Below are 21,977 nucleotides of genomic sequence, written 5' to 3'. Positions count from 1 at the left end.
TGTGTGGAATATAGGAATCCACTATTGATGGCTTTTATGGACTATGAAAAAGCCTTTGATAGTTTGCAATGGCCAATTTTGTAGAGTCCTGCATTATTATGAAGTTTCTCTTAAATATGTAAAGTTGATTGTCTGTTCTTTAGTAAAGGAAGTGCAAAGTTAATGTTAGTGGAGTCCTATCAAAGGAATTTCCAGTGAACAGTGGAGTATTCCAAGGGAATGCGTTGTCACCTATGTTTTTTATCCTCCCCATGGACTTTGTTATGCATAGAACAGTTGGAGATGGTGGAGAAATTTTGGTAATACTAAGTTAGCTGACCTAGAGTATGCTGATGACGCTGTTCTTATTTAGCAGAACACCACAGGATTTGCAATACTTGCTTACCAGAATGCATGAAATATCACAAGAGGTTGGGCTCAAGATAAATAGAAGAAAGACAAAGGTGATGAGAATGGAATGTGTAATGGAAGATGAAATGTCATTGGATGGATTATTTTTAATAAGTTTATAACGACCAAAGACGTCAAACAAAGGGTGCTACTATAGCGTGAGGTCTACCACACTATAGCGTGAGATCTACCTCCCATTAGCACTATAGCGTGAGGTCTACTGCCGAATTATTCGTCCCTCATAAATAAAACACATTTCATACAATTGTTTAAGCAATAAACACTTAATTTAAACATATCTTAGAAATGACTTAAATAGATAATTGGATTTCTAGTTACATTAAAAATAGGAAACAAGGTAAAAATAAACATGTTGTCATATATTTCCATACAGTTATTCTAGCGATACACTCTTCGTACATCAAACATGTTATCATATATTTCCGTACATTTATTCTAGCGATACACTCTTCGTACATCAAACAGGTTATCATATATTTCCGTACATTTATTCTAGCGATACACTCTTCGTACATCAAACAGGTTATCATATATTTCCGTACATTTATTCTAGCGATACACACTTCGTACATCTTCTAAGAATGACACAACTAGATCATTGGAATTTTTTCTCATCACCTTCCAGCAAAAATGATCAAGATGAGACTGGAACAGCTGACGACCAACACCTCGCATTAATCTCTTTAGAATCATCGTTTTAGCGTCCAACCACGATCGCTCAATCGCCTGTGTGTGTGCTCCTGTCGCTGGATCCACATAATATTACTGGTGGTTCACTGTAGAATGCTGATATCGATGATAACTCTTTAAGGCCGAGGGAAAAACTGATTTAAGAGCTTTGTTGGGGTATTAAAGCCAACACTTGTTGTTGGCACGGGCCTTTCCCTTGGTTGGCCCGTAGATATTGTTAAGAGCTATATTTGCTTCCTTTTATATGGGCAGGTCACGTGGACAGGTCACGTTTTTGATGGATTTGGGCAGTTCACATGTTCGATGGTTAGGTGCGGGGCTCTGGGACGCTGGTCACGCGGTAGACCTCACCATCCACCTGGGTAGGCGACATATGGCGGTAGACCTCACACTATAGTAGCACCAAACAAAGTTACATATTGGCAGTTACATACAGTACATCAGAAATCAACAGAAATATTACAGCATTGAATCATCAGCATATCAGTTACAAAAGTAACATATATGAGATCGTATTCCATTATCACAACAACTGCAAGAGACAGTTTAGCAGCCACCAAAGTGTGGATGACGAGTCAAAATTACGTCAAGGTGGTCATCTTTGAGTAAATATTGACAGGTTTCAAGTAAATTTTGTCCTTGAGGTAACAGATTCCTGACAGTAAGGCAATGAAGGCAGTAGTGTTTAAGGTTATTGGCATTAGCAAGGTTACACAGTTTACATGAGGTGTAGTGTGGTATATCTAGTGTCTGTCCAACCTGTCACACAGGACGATATCCCAACCTTATCCTGGCACTTACGACATTATGCCTACGCACCATGAGTCCACGACGCCGGCACTTGTGACGGCTCTGCAGAAAGTTATCGTGATGTTGTATGGAAACACTAGTGCCCCTCTCTGCATCCCTACGCTGTACAGTACAGGCAAAAGCTGCTGAATATATTCTATGTTTAAGGCAGCGAAGTGAGGGCTCAATATTTCTATCATCAAGGTCCAGCGTGCAGGCAGCTTTAGCAAGACTGTCCACCATGTCATTCCCAGCAAGCGCAATATGGGAGGGCATCCACATGAAGGACACGACAAGCGAGGCATTGTAAGCAGCAGCGAGTTGACACAATATGTCTCGCACAACACGGCTACAGCTGGGCCTAGAAGATGTCAGTGCCTGGAGTCCAGATTTGGAGTCACAGATCACCAATCCATTCACATTTCTTCTAACAAGTAGAGTTACTGCATCCCATATCCCTTGAAGTTTACAATAAGTGGAGCTGGATGAGTTTGGCAACCTGCGACCATGCCACCCACCCTCAGGAGGTTCTAAAGGGGGGGAGAACATAGCACATGCTGCACTTCAATCTGCCTGTACTGAGCCGTCAACGTAGATGTGGTGTCCTGCAGGAACTGAAATTGGCACTTTGGATATTGTTTCCAAAACCAGCTGTTTCTGTAGACTGGTATGGGCATCTTTAGAGGTTGGTGTAAAAGTGACAGCTGGAATAGGAACCTGCCATGGTGGCAAATCTTGGATGACTGCTTGCTCAGGTACACCGATATCAAGGTGTGGAAGATTTTCGCATACTGCCGTAACTAGGTTATGGCCCCCTGGCCGGAGATGAGGTCTTTGTGCATCTTCATCAAGTGATGCTCGGAGGACAGCAGAGAAGTTTGGAGTAAATTTTGGAAAGTGTAGACATTTAACAGAAAACAGAGTTGCATTGGCATAAATTCTCTCTATTAATGGAGGTAACATGAGTTCGGTCTGCATGTTGACTATCCGAGTGGAAGGAGGGCATCCGAGGATAAACTATATTACTCTAATTTGGAACAGTTCTAGAGGTTGTAATGCTTGTCTGGGTAATTGAATTAAAGCAGTAGATAAATAGTCAACAACTGACCTAGGAAGAGGAAATAGAGGGTTTTAGCCACGGGGATAGATATACCTGTGGCCCTAGTCGCAAGCCAGAATTGGAGTTCATTGAAAGATTGAAAAAATAACATTGGACAATGACTAGGTTAAATAGAATTTTGAAATCAAAACACCTGAAATTACTCATAAAAATCTGGCTATATATCAGTTTAGTGAGATTGGTGTTAATGTATGGACATGAGCTGTGGTATGTCAATGAAACAATATCCAACAGATTTTGTAGATTTGAAAACAAAGACCTCAAAAGATTATTGGGAGTTAAGTGGTAGGACAGGATTAGAAATGAAACTATAAGAGAGATTACTCGAGTGTCATATGTGGATGAGATCATGGTGAGGGACAGATGGAGATGGTTTGGGCATGCTCTTCGCGCTTCCCAAAAGAGATTAGTCACGGCCACTCTAGGTGGCCATGGATTAGTTAACCAAACTTTCAGCTGGGCCCCACAAGGCACCAGAAGAGTTGGGAGACCCAGACCTACATGGCTGAGGACTATGATTCATGAAGTGGGAGATGACAAACGGAGAAGTATTGATTTGAAAGCTCATGATATAGACAACTTGCGAAATCTGAGGTCCTTTGCATCAATAGGCGTAAGAGGAGATGATTATAGGGAATAGGGACATTCTGGTATAGCTTGACCCATCTCCAATATAGCAGTCCATCAGGATCAGGACCCATAGAGTAGACGGGTCAAGTCACCCAGAGACGAAAATAAGACCTATTCCGCGCATGTCATCACGTGAGCCACCCGAGACAGGTGAGCTTGGTCAGCGCTAAGTATTGACAACTATAGTACACTTAATTCCGCTTCCCCATTATTTTTCTTTGCCTACCTGCTCCTCGTACTAATCTTTCTTTCTTTTCCCTTCTCTGCTCGGGTTAAAACTTTTATGTTCATTAATTTTGTTTATAAGTATAGAATTGTACTAAAGAGATAAGATCTAAACCATTCTTTCTCTCACGGATAAATCCTTACTCCTTCAGTAAAACTAAGCCCCCGGTAAAGTTTCCACATGCATTTGGGTCTCTGTATATAGGTAAGCAATTTGATAATAAAGAAAACAATAAGCACTGATATGAGAGAAATGAGGTAGCCATTAACAAGAACCATATGTATGGCTCTGACAATTGACAAGAATAAAAGCAAAACAATTTTAATTACATATTTTATTGTAGTTTTAATTATCATAATAAACAAACATACTGAGTTAACATATTTACAATTTCTTTAATTTTTTCCATGCTACGGTATTCTTTATTTTTCTTCTTCTTTATTACAATATCTTTGTTCAAATGTCTCATTCTAAAAAACAGATTTTAGCAAATAAATGTTATCACATCTTTGGGAAGATCGACTCCTGATAACTCCATTTCAGAAGTTAGTGACTTTATGCAGTCTTTACCTTTTAATGAGTCCCCATAGGTAGCTATGAAAATTTCTCTCATTATAGATAACTGGGACATGAACTCATCAGTCCGCCTCTGTTAGAGGTGCAAAGACAGGATTTCACGTTTTCATTGACCTCTGTTGCCTTAACTCCTGAATGTGGATATTTCAACGCAAACTTTTTCACAATATAACCACCAATGTACCGAAGAGATTCTTCTTCTATTACTTCAGATATCAGTCTTTTATATTCCCTAATCTCATTGTCAGGTTCTTTACTGAAATCTACTATTTCCTCATTTTCATTTTCAAAATCACATTCCACTTTTCTGAAAAATAAAAAAAAAAACATGTCCGGCACAATTCTACGGATAGATCTCTCTCGCTGTTTTGCATTGCACTTACTGAGTTTCCATTTGCTGGTTCAGAATATCAAATTCTTCTTTGAATTCTGTGGGAGTATTTTCACTTAATAGAGAAATGTCTTTTCCTTGCAAATACTTCCGTAAGCAAAATTTAAAGTTTACGGAATTCAGATTTTCATAAGGCCCATTCATCTGGCGTATGCAACCATACAAATTCTTAAGCATTTCATAGAGACCTATCAGGGACCGGCTTGACAAAATTACTCCCTTTTGAAATTTATACAAGGAATTAAAGCGGGAGTTTGACACCTTCATGGTTTGCATGGTATTTATCATTTCCTGCAAAATGGTTATTTGCTCTTCATTATTAATACCAAAAGCATTACGGGATATTTTGTCACCATAAACTGAACAAGAGTTCATCACATCAAACCACTTGTCAACCTGGAAAATAAAGTTTGCTGTGTCCTCCTAAATTTTTTTTTGTTAATAGACCTTTCGGTGCTACTATAGCGTGAGGTCTACTACACTATAGCGTGAGATCTACCTCCCGTTACTACTATAGTGTGTGAGGTCTACTGCTGAATTATTCGTCCCTCATAGATAAAACACATTTCATACAATTGTTTAAGCAATAAACACTTAATTTAAACATATCTTAGAAATAACTTATAGATAATTGGATTTCTAATTACATTAAAAAAAGGAATAAAGGTAAAAACAAACATGTTATCATATACTTCCATACATTTATTCTAGCGATACACTCTTCGTACATTAAACATGTTATTATATATTTTCATACATTTATTCTAGCGATACACTCTTCGTACATCAAACAGGTTATCATATGTTTCCATACCCTTTCGATGGCAACGTAACACAGGCTTGAATTTTCCTCCTCTGTTACGCTTTCTTTTTTCTTGCATGGCAGAACCACATTCATGGCATGGATCTGCTTCTTGAACTGTATCCAAGAGATTGTGCTCTCTTAAAAAGGGGAGTGCTGCTTCTTCTGCCAGAATGACTCTTCTATAAAACTCCTTCAGCAACATGTTTAGTACCCTCAATCGATGATATCTCTTTTAGGCCGAGGGAAAAACTGATTTAGGAGTTGTTGTTGTAGATTACGGCCAACAATTCTCGTTGGCACGGGCCATTCCCTTGGTCGGCCAGTAGCGCGATTTAGGAGCTCCATTTGCTTCCTTTTATATGGGCAGGTCACGTTTTTGATGGATTTGGGCAGTTCACATGTTCGATGGTTAATTGCGGGGCTCCGGGAAGCTGGTCACGCGATAGACCTCACCCTCCACCTGGGTAGGCGACATATGGCGGTAGACCTCACACTATAGTAGCACCGACATTTCTTTCCCATATAGATTAACGCATTAGCAGTCGTGCTGGATAATATTTGTACAGCCAGTTTCACACGTTTCTCTTGCCCTAATAAGTTGAAATGACTTTCATTCAATTTATAGGTAAGACCATATTCTGTCTTTCTCTTGCTACATATTTAACAGATTGCATATTCATAAACTAAACTCCCATCATTTAGTCTAAAACCAGATTTGACAAAATTATTCCTGATAAGTTTTATCAAATGCGGTGCATCAGCAAACATAAAAATTTCCCTGTCTGCACACGAATTTTTGAAAGTTTTCTGGGTTTACTTACTTTTTACTTTGATGGCTGCTTTTCTAGTCCCATACAGCAAGGGAACCCCACTCTCTACAGGACCTCCACTGTCGTTTTACCTTGTTCATTCACAGTACGTATCTTTTCAAGTCACATATTGTCCATTTACAGTACTGTTAAATCGTCACTGTCAAAAGACTCATGAAATAAGAAAGTTTTCAGTTTCCTCTTGAAAGCCTTAATGTCTTTAATCATTCGAATGTTTCGTGGGATATTATTTTATAGTCTCAAGCCGCATATTTAAAGGCTCTGGAGCCTAAAGTAGACATAAATCTAGGTTCCAACAGTTCGAAGCCACCTGTAACTATGCTCGTGTCGACACGATTTGTTGGTTGCCCAATATGTAGCAATTCTCCTAAGTATTTTGGACGACCAGTTCTGATAACTTGGTGGGTTATTGTACATATTTTAAATTCAATTCTCGCTTTAATCGGCAGCCAGTGTAAATCAATTAGTATAGGGGTGATCCTTTCTCTAGGTGGGACACCTTTTATCAGTTTTGCTCCTCTGTTTATTATGTTTTGTAATTTCTTAAGTTGGACTTTTGGTAGATTGTAACAGATAGAGTTGCAGTAGTCAATCCTGGTAATAACACAGTTTATCACAAGTTTCTTAACAGAATTTTCATCCAGGTACTTTTTTATAAACGCAATATTTCTTAGATGATAACCAGCACTTTTTATTACATTATTTATTTGGGCATTGAGACAGGTTACAGTCAAGAAATACACCTAGATCTCGAACTTTACTAGATATCGGCACCAAGTCATTATTCATGTTTATTTGAATATCACCTAAGTTTCTCACGCTGTTTCTCTTGCCCACCACCATGAATTCAGTTTTGTTCTCATTTAATTTTAGTTGTTTATATGTTATCCATTCTCTAAAACTATGAAGGATTCGGTTTAGAGTTTCAGTAGTGTCACCTATATTATTTATGGAGAAGTAAAATTGTGTGTCATCTGCAAATAGTTTAAACTTCACGCCATGCCTTTGCAGCATTTTCGATAGACCAATAGTATAGATGCAGAATAAGATTGGGCCAAGTACACTCCCCTGGGGTATCCCTATGTTTAAGGGTTCATATGATGAATATGAGTTTCCAATTTGTACACAGTAATTTCTACCAACCAAGTAGTCCTTTAGGTATTCGAAAGTTTGATCTTCAACGCCGATGGACTGTAGATCATTTAGTAGCAGTTCATGCACAACTGTATCAAAAGCAGCACTGAGATCGGGCAATATTAAAATACCACATTTATTTTCATTCATCATTTCTAGCATATCATTTACAACAGAGCAGATGGCTGTGTCCGAAGAGTATAGTTTTCTGTAGGCAGATTGGTTGTCAGGCAAAGCTTCTATTACTTCTAAGTGGCTGACTGACTAGTTGTTCAAGAATTACATATTCAAGGACTTTTGAGACAAAGGGTAGATTTGAAATAGTTCTATATGAGCTTAATTCCTGGTAGTCCAGTGTATTATTTTCAGAACTGGTGTGACTATGGCCATTTCCTCAGATTTGGGAAACTTACATTCATCAATGCTTGCATTTGCTATTCTCATTAGTATTTCGGCTAGACTTGAAAAAGTCTCTCTTTCCAATTACTACAGATATTGGCATGGGATCGATCGCGCAGTTTGTTTTCTTTGTTCTCTTGATAATTCTGGTGATGTCTTCTTGTGTTATGTTGTTAAATCGTATTAATTTTGACTGTGTGCCAGGTGTATCATTAATCTGATGTCGAGTATTTACAAATGATCTGGTTATGTTTTCAATTTTGTTTTTAAAGAATACTAGAAAATTATTTGCTAGTTCCTGGTCAGTGTATCCAATAGGTAGCTTCTTTTCCTTTACATTTCCAATTATACCATTCAGGAGACGATAAAACTTATTCATGTGTGTTGCTGCTTTGAGGATCTTTCTCTTACAGTATTCACTTTTTTTTCCTTCTTAGTACGTAGTTATACTGACACACAGCACATTTTGTATTCTACCCAAGTACTTTCAAATTCTAACTTATCCACTTTCTTTCTTTACATCTTTTTTTCCCTCTTTTTTGCCAAAGTCTCTCCATCAAACCAAGGAGATTGGTCTTTTACGATTACAGTGTTTTCCATCGGTGGACCCATGGTATCATATTCACTTTTACTCACTTTATTGTAAGTGGTCATAAGACAGTTTGCAAACTTAGCTCCTAACAGACATTAGTCACCATAATCACAGGGAATGTTGATAGCATCATTTATTTTCTTCGTAACTTCTTCAATAAATAAGCTAGGAGAAAAATTTGATTTATGTCTAAAGTTTATTTTCTTTACTAATGCATGCTTTTGTAGAGGTAGACTAAATGTAATAAGTTTGTGTACCGGGGAGATGGTACATTTCTCTTCGAATTTTATATCAGATACAATATTATTTCTGCAGATATTTTCAAGTTTTTACAGATACGGAGATTTGAAGAGCCCAAGTCATGCACTATTGCAACAACATGGTAGCTGGCCTTATCAACGCTGTCTGTTAGGGATAAAAGGACTTTCTGGACATTTGATTCATAAAATGCATAATATACAGGCTGCCTCCAACAACCTACAAGTCCCCTCACCATCACAACTTGAACTTATCATGAGGTTTATACATAATGTCTACACTTTTATCATAAGAGTAAGCGTTTTCTAGACTCATTTCATCCATTGTCATAACTGCAAGTCTTTCCATTGATGATAAACTCTCCACTTTCACTTTCATAAAATATATTACAGATGTCAGTAACCCTGGCACACAATTGAAAAATCTAGCCCTCCTGTTGAGTGCGGAGACAGAAGACAAAGGTATACCATTTTTTTCTCTTAAGTATTTGTAACACTTCGGGCTAAAACTTCGTAAAGTGGGAGCCAAAGCAACATCGTTATCGGACCACTGATGAGGTTCTTTCTTATCAATTAACGCAGCTATCTTGAGTTTTTGTGAATTTGGGCTATTTTCCCTATTGAAGCCCCTGGGCTTATAGCATCTAGACTGTATAATAATATCCCACGAAACATTCGAATGATTGAAGACATTAAGGCTTTCAAGAGGAAACTGAAAACTTTCTTATTTCATGAGTCTTTTGACAGTGACGATTTAACAGTAAATAAACAATATGTGACTTGAAAAGATAAATACTGTACTGCGAACGAACACCGTAAAACGACAGTGGAGGTCCTGTAGAGAGTGGGGTTTCCTTCCTGTAGGGGACCAGAAAAGCAGCCATCAAAGTAAAAAGTAAGTAATCCCAAAAAACTTCTTTCAAAAATCCGTGTGCAGACAGGGAAATTTTTATGTTTGCTGATGCACCGCATTTGATGAAACTTATCAGGAATAATTTTGTCAAATCTGGTTTTAGACTAAATGATGGGAGTTTAGTTTATGAATATGCAATCTGTGAAATATGTAGCAAGAGAAAGACAGAATATGGTCTTACCTATAAATTGAATGCAAGTCATTTCAACTTATTCGGGCAAGAGAAACGTGTGAAACTGGCTGTACAAATATTATCCAGCACGACTGCTAATGCGTTAATCTATATGGGAAAGAAATGTCTATTAACTAACAAAAATTGGGAGGACACATGAAACTTTATTTTCCAGGTTGACAAGTGGTTTGATGTGATGAACTCTTGTTCAGTTTATGGTGTGGAAATTCTTTCCACGCTTTATTTTAGTCACTCCCTTTATTCCATTTTTTTATTTTTTTGTTTGTTATTTTTTTGGGTTTAACGCATCTCTTTTTTTCCGTTGTTTCCATTGTAACCTTCTTTATTATACCCTTAAATATTCATTGCTGCTAACATGTCCATCATTCTCCTGTAATGCTTTACGTTTTATCACCTCATTCCTCTGTAGATGATTTTCTCTCATTTCGTGAGCTCACAGTACATTGCTTGATGATGCAACCGACCGTCGACAATTTTAAAAGAAACAGCACTTGGATGCGTTCTGTTCCAAATGCTCTTGAAGCTTTGTATGTTTAATCACAATTGGTTTGTATTTAAGTAACTCTTTAATTTACATAACTCATTGATCTCAGCTTATTGCTATTTACATCTCAGTACCTATCTATAAGTCTGTTTAGCTAGGATTGTTTTCTGTGTTATTGAACATCACTAAAACTCCACTTAATTGTTTTTGTATGTATATTAATTTTTATAAACCAGGCAGTAGGATTTCTTTCTAATTACTTTCCCCTGGGGTTTCAAGAATAATCCTTGTATTTATAAAAAAACACCCTTGAAGAAACCAAGTACTCATGGAAATTTGAAGACAACGACTCGACTGGCTCGAACCAGCTCAGCGGCGGGAGGCAGAAGCGTGTGAGCGGCCCACTTAAAAACCAGGAAGCGTGGAAGGCGGACATAGGCATAGCCTCTTCATCTGAGACGTCGTTGTAACTTAGGCGTCGGTTCAACTACCTGTTGGTCAACCAGTTACTGACCAACAGTATGCCTTACTTTGAGCCATTATTTAGAAGATAGGCATACGAAGATAAAACACGACTGTGCAGAACTGAAGATGCACCGTGTTCTTAACAGTTCACAAGATGCTTCCACTTCAACGTCTACAATCAACCCTCAAGAGCGTGAGTACTAATTAACGGTGCTCAACCATGGCCAAGGAACTGTCCCCCCTCTTTTTCTAGCCTTTATTTGATGATGTGCACATTTAGCTAGGAAGTCATGTTCAAACTGTCTGGTTTAATCATTCGTGGCGTGTCCATTACTATAAGTTGTGTTCCCGTTCCCCTCTATCAAGTTTGAAATTTTTGCCCAAGAGGAATGTGTTCAAAGTAGTGAGTAGAACTTTTGGTATCATTTCAGTCACCATTTTTACTTTCATTGGTTGATTAGTTATTTGATTATTGATTTACGATTTAATTGATTTGACTATTTTCTTGGCATTTTTCATTTTTCATATGCCAAATTTCAATTAGGTAGTTTTGCTGTTTTTTTCCTGTGTCAGTTAGGTGAAAATTCCTGTTGTACTTTATGGAAATAAACGCCATGTTTAGGTTAAAATTGTTAACTGTTTTTAACTTGGCCTTTACATTTTGAAATGAGTAAATGAGTTATTACATGAGGTGAGATATGACTTAAGGGTAAGTTTATATTTACGTCAATCTAAAGCTATCGATGTCAATCCTTTATTGTAATGTTCTACGGTATTACGGTGGTCCTTAGGACGTTTTGACTTTTACAGTACTGCTCCCCTTAACTCTTTGTGTAACTGTCGTTAACGTAACTGATTCAGTCCAACCACACTTGATTGGGATTTACTATTCTGCGCCCTTGAGTAGCGTCTGAACATCAAGGTGATATCAGTGCCGACAGTCTCGGTATAGAATAATCTTTGGACCTAAACGTGTGTAGTGAAAGCAAACCATCTTCGTTGCGGTTCTCTAGTTTATCAAGTGTGAGAGTGTTGGCGCTCTATCCTTCAGGCTTGGGTCCGGAAATCAGAAACGGGGAGGACCTTTCCCGGAATTATTTCCCAAATATGGTGACAAAATATCTCGTAATGCTTTTGGTATTAATTATGAAGAGCAAATAACCATTTTGCAGGAAATGATAAATACCATGCAAACCATGAAGGTGTCAAACTCCCGCTTTAATTCCTTGTATAAATTTCAAAAGGGAGTAATTTTGTCAAGCCGGTCCCTGATAGGTCTCTATGAAATGCTTAAGAATTTTTATGGTTGCATACGGCAGATGAATGGGCCTTATGAAAATCTGAATTCCGTAAACTTTAAATTTTGCTTACGGAATTATTTGCTAGGAAAAGACATTTCTCTATTGAGTGAAAGAACTCTCAAAGAATTCAAAGAAGAATTTGATTTCTCTCATGTCAGTGTTTATAGTTTCCTTTATGATCAAATTGCTTACTTATAAACAGAGACCCAAATGCATGTGGAAACTTTACCGGGGGCTTAGTTTTACTGAAGGAGTAAGGATTTATCCGCGAGAGAAAGAATGGTTTAAATCTTATCTCTTTAGTACGATTATATACTTATAAACAAAAATAATGAACATGAAAGTTTTAACCCGAGCAGAGCATGGAAAAGAAAGAAAGATTAGTACGAGGAGCAGGTAGGCAAAAATAATAGGGAAGCGGAATTAAGTGCACTATAGTTGCCAATACTTAGCGCTGACCAAGCTCACCTGTCTCGGGTGGCTCACGTGATGACATGCGCGGAATAGGGCTTATTTTCGTCTCTCGGTGACTTGACCCTTCTAATCTATGGGTCCTCATCCTGATGGACAACTATATCGGAGATGGGCCAAGCTATAGACCAGAATGTCCCTATTCCCCATAATCATCTCCTACGCCTATTGATGCAAATGACCTCAGATTTCGCAAGTCGTCTATATCATGAGCTTTCAAATCAATACTTCTCCGTTTGTCATCTCCCACTTCATGAATCATAGTCCTCAGCCATGTAGGTCTGGGTCTCCCAACTCTTCTGGTGCCTTGTGGGGCCCAGCTGAAAGTTTGGTTAACTAATCCATGGCCACCTAGAGTGGCCGTGACTAATATCTTTTGGAAAGTGCGAAGAGCATGCCCAAACCATCTCCATCTGTCCCTCACCATAATCTCATCCACACATGGCACTCGAGTAATCTCTCTTATAGTTTCATTTCTAGTCCTGTCCTACCATTTAACTCCCAATATTCTTCTGAGGTCTTTGTTCTCAAATCTACAAAATCTGTTGGATATTGTTTCATTGACATACCACAGCTCATGTCCATACATTAACACCAATCTCCCTAAACTGATATATAGCCAGATTTTTATGAGTAATTTCAGGTGTTTTGATTTCAAAATTCTATTTAACCTGGTTATTGTCGAATGTTATTTTTTCAATCTTTCAATGAACTCCAATTCTGGCTTGCGACAAGGGCCCAGGTATATCAATCCCCATTGCTAAAACCCTCTATATCCTCTTCCTAAGGTCAGTTGTTGACTATGTATCTCCTGCTTTAATTCAATTACCCAGACAGGCATTACAACCTCTAGAACTGTTCCAAAATAAGAGTAATGAGGTTTATCCTAGGATGCCCTCCTACCACTCGGCTAGTCAACATGCAGACCGAACTCATGTTACCTCCATTAATAGAGAGAATTTATGCCAATGTAACTCTGTTTTCTGTTAAATGTCTACACTCTCCACAATTTACTCCAAACTTCTCTGCTGTCCTCAGAGCATCACTTGATGATGCACCAAGACCTCAACTCCGGTCAGGGGTCATAACCTAGTTACGGCAGTATGTGAAAATCTTCCACACCTTGATATCGGTGTACCTGAGCAAGCAGTCATCCAAGATTTGCCACTATGGCAGGTTCCTATTCCAGCTGTCACTTTCACACCAACCTCTAAAGATGCCCATACCAGTCTACAGAAACAGCTGGTTTTGGAAACAATATCCAAAGTGTCAATTTCAGTTCCTTCAGGACACCACATCTACGTTGACGGCTCAGTACAGGCAGATTGAAGTGCAGCATGTGCTATGTTCTCCCCCACTTTAGAACCTCCTGAGGGTGGGTGGCATGGTCGCAGGTTGCCAAACTCATCCAGCTCCACTTATTGCAAACTTCAAGGTATATGGGATGCAGTAACTCTACTTGTTAGAAGAAATGTGAATGGATTGGTGATCTGTGACTCCAAATCTGGACTCCAGGCACTGACATCTTCTAGGCCCAGCTGTGGCCGTGTTGTGCGAGACATATTGTGTCAACTCGCTGTTGCTTACAATGCCTTGTTTGTCGTGTCCTTCATGTGGACGCCCTCCCATATTGGGCTTGCTGGGAATAATATGGTGGACAGTCTTGCTAAAGCTGCCTGCATGCTGGACCTTGATGACAAAAAATGTTCAGCCCTCACTTCACTGCCTTAAACATAGAATATATTCAGCAGCTTTTGCCTGTACAGTACAGCGTAGGGATGCAGAGAGGGGCACTAGTGTTTCCATACAACATCATAATAACTTTCTGCAGAGCCGTCACAAGTATCGGCGTCGTGGACTCATGGTGCGTAAGCATAATGTCGTAAGTGCCAGGATAAGGTTGGGATATCGTCCTGTGTGGCAGGTTGGACAGACACTAGATATACCACACTACACCTCATTTAAACTGTGTAACCTTGCTAATGCCAATAACATTGAACACTACTGCCTTCATTGCCCCACTGTTAGGAATCTGTTACCTCAAGGACAAAATTTACTTGAAACCTGTCAATATTTACTCAAAGATGATCACCTAGATGTAATTTTGACTCGTCATCCACACTTTGGTGGCTGCTAAACTGTCTGTTGCAGTTGTTGTGATAATGGAATACGAACTCATATATGTTATTATTGTAAATGATATACTGATGATTCAATGCTGTAATTTTTCTTTTTTCTGTTGACTTCTGATGTACTGCCAATATGTAACTTTGTTTGATGTCTTTGGGTGAATAAATTTATTAAAAATAAACCATCCAATGACATTTCATCTTCCATTACACATTCCGTTCTCATCACCTTTGTCTTTCTTCTATTTATCTTGAGCCCAACCTCATGTGATATTTCATGCATTCTGGTAAGCAAGTATTGCAAATCCTGTGGTGTTCTGCTAATAAGAACAGCATCATCAGCATACTCTAGGTCAGGTTAGTATTACCAATCTTTCTCCACCATCTCCAACTGTTCTATGCATAACAAAGTCCATGAGGAGGATAAAAAACATAGGTGACAACACATTCCCTTGGAATACTCCACTGTTCACTGGAAATTCCTTTGATAGGACTCCACTAACATTAACTTTGCACTTCTTTTACTAAAGAACAGACAATCGACTTTACATATTTAAGAGGAACTCCAAAATAACGCAAGACTCCACAAAATTGGCCAGTGCAAACTATCAAAGGCTTTTTCATAGTCCATAAAAGCCATCAATAGTGGATTCCTATATTCCACACATTGCTGTCCAAGTCTTAAAATGAAAATTTGGGAAGTACAACTTCTACATTTTCAAATTCCTGCTTGCTCATCAATCTTTTTCTTAAGAATAAGAAAACTAAATAATTTTAGGAATGTGATGCCTATATACTATTCTACTTATTACGGGTCTACCAGAAACGTAGTTCAGTATTTGGATTCTTTTAAGGCTCACGCATCTAGTATATTGGAGTATACTAGAGTGTAGTGTGCCAATTCAAAATTTATAATTAAAGGACCTTCCGCAACAATAGATCGTTATTAGTAACCCAGCCAGTCTTATAATTGCTTTTTCAAATATATAAGAATATTATGCAATATATTGATTGAACAATATTTGATAATCATAAAAATTATATATAATCATACCTACTAATTTTTAATTGTTTCAAATCGAATAAAATCTATATTTATTATTCAAAACAAATTAAAATAATTAAAGTTAATCATGATATGTAGATTTTCTATAGCCAACTTCGGATGAAACTGGGCACAAAAAATTTACATCACGGTTTTTTTAATTATTCAATATTTGTATAATGAGTATTGAATTTATACAAAAAGTAACAGTACTATACTTTAAGCTTCAATATGCGAATAATACGAGTCTTTCATTGAAGCGCGATTCTTTCTCTGTTAGTACTTGTATCTATCAGGGCCATTCTTATTTCTACATGTCATAAACATCATCTGTGTACGCTTTCTCTCTGCCTATGCTGGTCATTCTTCTTTCTACAAGTCACAAACATAATCTAATGTATGTATTTTTCTCACCAAAATAGTTTTTGTTAAACTTCGCTTTTCATTATCAGGATTGCTATTGCTGTATCCATGTCTATGATCTAATATATTCCTTTCCATAGATCTCAAAATTTTCATCCTATTTTAATTTCTTCAATTGTTTCCTTAATATTTTCTAAAATTCTTTTCTCAGTTTCTTTTTTTCAGTCTTTTATCCACATTTCTTCAATGCTATTGCTTCAGCACTTTCCATACAGGGTTTGTAATTAATCTTCAATTTCCTCCCTGAAATAATGCTATGTAACAGCATTTTCCTGGTTCCTAACTGTTTTGACTCTACAAAACACATTTGAGGGCAAACTATAAACTAAAAGATATATGCTAAGCTTGTTAGCTTGCCATAGGCCTTAATATTATATATGATTGATGATTTATTATTATTACTAATTAAACTACAACCCTAGTTTGAAAAGCAGGATGCTATAAGCCCAAGGGCTAAACAGGAAAAAATAGGTCAGTGAGATAAGGAAATAAACTACAAGAGAAGTAAATAATTTAAATAAAATATTTTCAGAACAATAACAATAAACTTCTAAAAAAAATTGGTAGAGAAATAAAATGGAACAGTGCGCCTGAGTGTACCCTCAAGCAAGACAGAGGAAGACTACGCCACAGTGGCTATGGCACTACCCAAGACTATTGAGCAATATTTGATTTTAGAATGTCCTTCTGGTGGAGCTGCTTACCATAGCTAAGAGTCTCTTTTACCCTTACCAAGTGAAAAGTAATCACTGAACAATTACAATGCAGTAGTTAATCCTTTGACCAAAGAATTGTTTGGTAATCTCTGTGTTGTCAAGTGTTTGGGACACAGGAGAATGTGGAGAGCATAAGCAAAACTATTCAGTGTATGTGTAGGCAAATGAAAAATTAGCCATAACCAGAGAGAGGGATCCAGTGTAGTACTGTTGGACCAGTCAGAGGATCCAATAACTCTCTTGTATTAGTATCTCAATGGGTGGCTACTGCCTTGGCCAACCTGCTATCTACTATTTATTTACATGATGTAAACAATGGCTTTCTTCCTTTTTTTCTGGATTTCTTTGCTTTACACAAAAATTTCGTATTACTAATTAACAAACCTAGTTAACTATGAAAATAACTTTAAATGAATAGATGTATAAAGACCAAATTGGAAGCAGTAAGGAAACTTCAAAGTTTACGAACATTACCATGGTAATAGTCCATGTAACAGGATGTGTACGACTTTCCACATACATACGTTGGTAACAAAAGATTAGATGGTGTACATCGTACAAATAATATATAGGCCATTGTTAGTGTGTTACAAGTTTAAAATTTTCTGTCGTTCTCAAATGCTAAACTTGTACATTAGCCACCCACTGTGTTGTTAATTTGTAAATAAAACCTGCAAAATACACTGCTTCTTTTTGTCCCTGAATCCTTATGTAGCCCTGCCTTTATACCATCATGTTTTCTTAAATTAGCAGCAGCATACTGAAAAATGGTGGCAGGGCACGCATGGAGGCACAGCATTCGAGATGAAATTACTGAAAATGCTTCATTATGACTCTTGGCATTGACACATCGCTCGCTAACTTTCAAGTGAACAGGGAGGTGTCAGTGCTCTGTCAAAAAATGAAAATTTTGCTTATGCATTCTATCCATGAGAAACTTTCCTTATATCAACTACAAAATTTTACTTGTTGTCGACATTAATCCCACCATACACTGCGTATCCTAACCCAATCTATGCTGGTGTCAAGTTCCTTTAACCGAACAGTTCGACACTGAAACAGTTTCAAAGTTGACAGGTAAGAGATTATTACGAAGTCTGATCATTTTCCCACTAGAGAAATTGATGTAACGTATGACTGCTATACATATATTCAATACTAGGAAACAACAGTAGTGGGAGTCCTTTGACGAGTCCTTTAAAAAATTATTCTTTGACCTTCAAACCCTTTTAGGACTTGTAATATTCTGATGTACGTAGGGCTCCTTTGATGAAATAGAATTGTGTTACATATTCAGGAGTCTAATATCTTTTGTGAGCTACTTAAAACAAGAAATTTAACAGAAGAGATGTGTATTGATATCTGCAAAACTTCGAGTCCCTGACCACAGGCTAATACTGAACCCATAAGCTGTTACTAATGTTAATTAAAACTGGACAGATCTGTCCAATTATGGCAGTTTGGTACTGCTTCTTGGAAATGTAAAATTTGTGGTCTTTTGCATAACTTTGTCAAGAATAAATGTTTGGCTTATGCTAAAACTTATCAAAAGTGTGGTAGAAAAAATACCTTAATCAGTAACATGACAAATTCGGAGATAATTTGTACAATTCCCTGACTAATACAAACCTGTAGTTATTTATGTGGATACACCTTTGGTGGAGCTGGAAGGCAGCCATTAGATTTAAAATGCGACATGACAACCCTTCTTATCCGCTTGAGTGGGTAGGCAGGGAATGGTTGAGTGGTACTCAGCCGCCTATATAAACTCGCAGCTGAGAGCTACATCAATTTTACCTATGGGCTGACCAAGGGAAGGGCCCATGCCAACAAGAAGTGTTGGCTTTAATACAATAAGAACAAACGAGCTACATCACTTTTCGAATGCAGGCAGAATTTACTGGGGGCCAATTTATATAAATAACTACAGGTTTGTATTAGGGAAAAATAATTATCTACAGATTTGTCATTCGTTACCATACTAACAAACCTTCATTATTTATGTGGATGACTCACTCTTAGGAGGGTAATAAGTTCAACTACTGGCTTAGTCATTGACCTGGGTTTACCTAGAACAGTATTAGATTGCAACTAAGGGAAACCTTGCCATTTCGCTTATTAATACAAGTGAGTATGATAGCTGCCTGAACAACCTAAGTAGTTGTGAGAGATATCATATGAACGTATAGGTAAGAATGTCCCTAGCTTAAATAGTAACCTACACATAAATAGACATTTCCCAAGGTCTACCTCGCAGGAGGCATTGAGGACGTGTACAAGTATATAACAATAGACTATACTTTGTTACACAAGAGAAGTGGTTATAACCTGCAGAGGTTAAAACCAGCTTGTAAAGGGACCTATGATGCTGTTCCCCAAAAGAGGGGAGATGATGCAAGTACAAGAGCCAGACATATTTTCATTCAATCCAGCCTTACCCCAGGTAACCAATGCCCTCAACCTTCTACTACTTATCCAACAAGGAGCACGAGGTATTATCAAACCACTTGTTGTGTCACCATCACAGGAGAGATAGAGAAACCATATCTGGCCGTCTGTGGCTCAAGTCTTGCAGGTAGGCCGAGGTGAAAATCAGACACGCTTTCACCCTACCAATAGCAAAGTCTGCTTGTAAATGTTATGGACAGATTCTGCCTTAAAACGTTATGAGCTCTGGGTCCCCTCTATGAGGAGAATGAGAGGGATTCCGTGACTGGTTTATGACTTGTGTCTCAATCACGAACGTGATCCTTATAAGCCTCCTTTGACCTTCCTAGAGTTAGCGAGGCAGGCAGAAACTAAGTAGCAAGCTTTTTTATTGTTTTCCTGAGGTATGGCCTCAATAGAATTTCTAGCGTGAATAAGAGGAATCAATAATGGGTATATGACCCAGTGCATCCCAGTTAGGAATGGGAGTCTCATGCACTCCATTGAGCCATCCAAGGTTGACAAAACATGCTATTTTTTCGGGCTAGGTAATCATCCTCCTCGAGGCATGTCCCTAAGTAATTACCGATGTAATAGCATTGATTACAAAGCAGCAGATTTCTAGTTGGAGGGCTTGAACCTGAGGTTCAAGCTGTCCAGAACAAAATTGAATGTTTCATGGTTTCTCGTCATGAGCGAGAGATGTTGAGGGAGGTCCATAGGGTATGTCTCTCTTTTAGTCAAGGGCCACAGGGGAGAGACCTGTCCTCGAGATCGGGAGAAGATCTGCTCTTTCAGGTGTCCTAGGTCATCAAGTGAGGAACACTGGGCCCGAAGTAAGATGCTCGTCCAGTAGAGGCTGTATTACCCCGCAACAGGTAAATTGGTTGAAACTCTGTATAAAGCAACGAATGGAGGAGATGCTCGATGGACGAGCAAAGGTCTTCCATTGCCTAAGCCTAAATGCGTTATTTCCTTCGATGGCATGTTTTAGTGCATAACTGAAATAGCACCCTCGACAAGAGAAAAAAAGACTTCACTCGACCCTCACCAAGGAGCATCTAGTCGTAGAAGATGTTCGTAATGGGTTTTCTGAAGTCGTAGACGTGCCACTGGATGTGACCTGTCTCTCCAGCGAGTCTTGCCCACGAGGCTAGACTGATGCGCTAGTCGAGTCTTCTAATGAGATGAGTCCGACTACAAGTTAGAACGGAAATGGGGAGAAGCCATCTATTCCTTTCTTGGAAAATTGCTTGCAAAGAAAATCCAACAGGTGACTGCAGTCCTTCTGCAGAAAGAAGATCAATGCCAGTCATTGCTATTCATCCCACTTCGCGAAGGAAGACTTTAAAAACAGAGGCTGTAGGAGGAAGACTCCTGCAGAAGGGGTTGATTCTAGAAAATCCAAACCCGTGTACAGGATATCCCGAAGGGGACACCACATAGGAGCAGGAAGTGTTTCCCTCAGACGGGATACCGTCGAATCAATGTCATTCCTCAGGTATTTTCCCGAGGAAAGATGATGCCTACTAGGGGATTTAGAGACAATATCATTCGTGCTCTGATCCAGGTCCAAAGGACATGTAGTACAGTACGTGGCCTCCCCCCCCCCTTTCCTTTGATGCTTCACTAGGAAGTTTCTACAGGCTGATGACCCAGTCTACAGATACCCATATTGGATATGACCTTCCTGCCTTTCCTTCGATTACTCTAATTTTCAGATCAAGGTAAACTGAAGATGTCTCGCAGGAGTTCAAGACGTTTAGGATCAGTCGGTATTCCGAGGTCTTCAAGATGAAGGCCAATTTTGTACAGGAAATTATGGGCTAAATGATTGATCACTAAACTTTCCTTTGCCTGAAAAGGTTTGAAGGTTAAGCTCGTCTCACAAGGAGAGACGGCAAGTGGAGACTTCTGACCGACGAATCTCAGCGGTATCCTGACGTACCGCGTCTTCCTATGATATTGGATGTTCCAATCATGAGGAAGAAGAGAGAGATCGCTTCCCATTTCCTGAGGGAAGATGGAAGATACAAGAGAGTATCTATTGTAGCTAAAAAGTGGACTCTCTTCCCTTGGTGGAAAAGACATGAGACAATTATTTAGAGCTCGTGGGAGGGGTTCTCCCATGACGAAGGAATATATTTTTTCCCAATTAATCCGGCCTAAAGAAGAGCTCCGGTTACGGGAAAAAGTCATCGGCTGACTTCATGAACAAGACTGAGTCTCATAGTGTTAGCAAAAAAAATATCTCCCCGGAACAGACTGCAGATGTAGGTTTAATGTGTTCCAACTAAGGTCCAAGGGCATAAGGGCCAACGGAGATTGGGAGAACACAAAATTTTGACAACATTTGTTGTTCTCGTCAGACACCCATCTAGGGCCAGCCTGAACTGTAGCAAGTAAATTGCTTTAGCTGTCACTTAAGGCAGCTTTAAATTAAATCTCTCTAAGAGGGAGAGAATGGAGGTAACACAAAGTGGTTGGGGTTGTATCTCCCAATGGAGAGCCTACTTCTTATTTTGGTCCTCAGAAAAGCACAAGGCTGATACACTAACCA

This window comes from Palaemon carinicauda, chromosome 7, assembly GCF_036898095.1.
Source record: "Palaemon carinicauda isolate YSFRI2023 chromosome 7, ASM3689809v2, whole genome shotgun sequence".
NCBI lineage: Eukaryota > Metazoa > Arthropoda > Malacostraca > Decapoda > Palaemonidae > Palaemon > Palaemon carinicauda.
The sequence above is the reverse complement of the archived record's forward strand: the minus strand, read 5'-3'. Positions refer to the sequence as shown.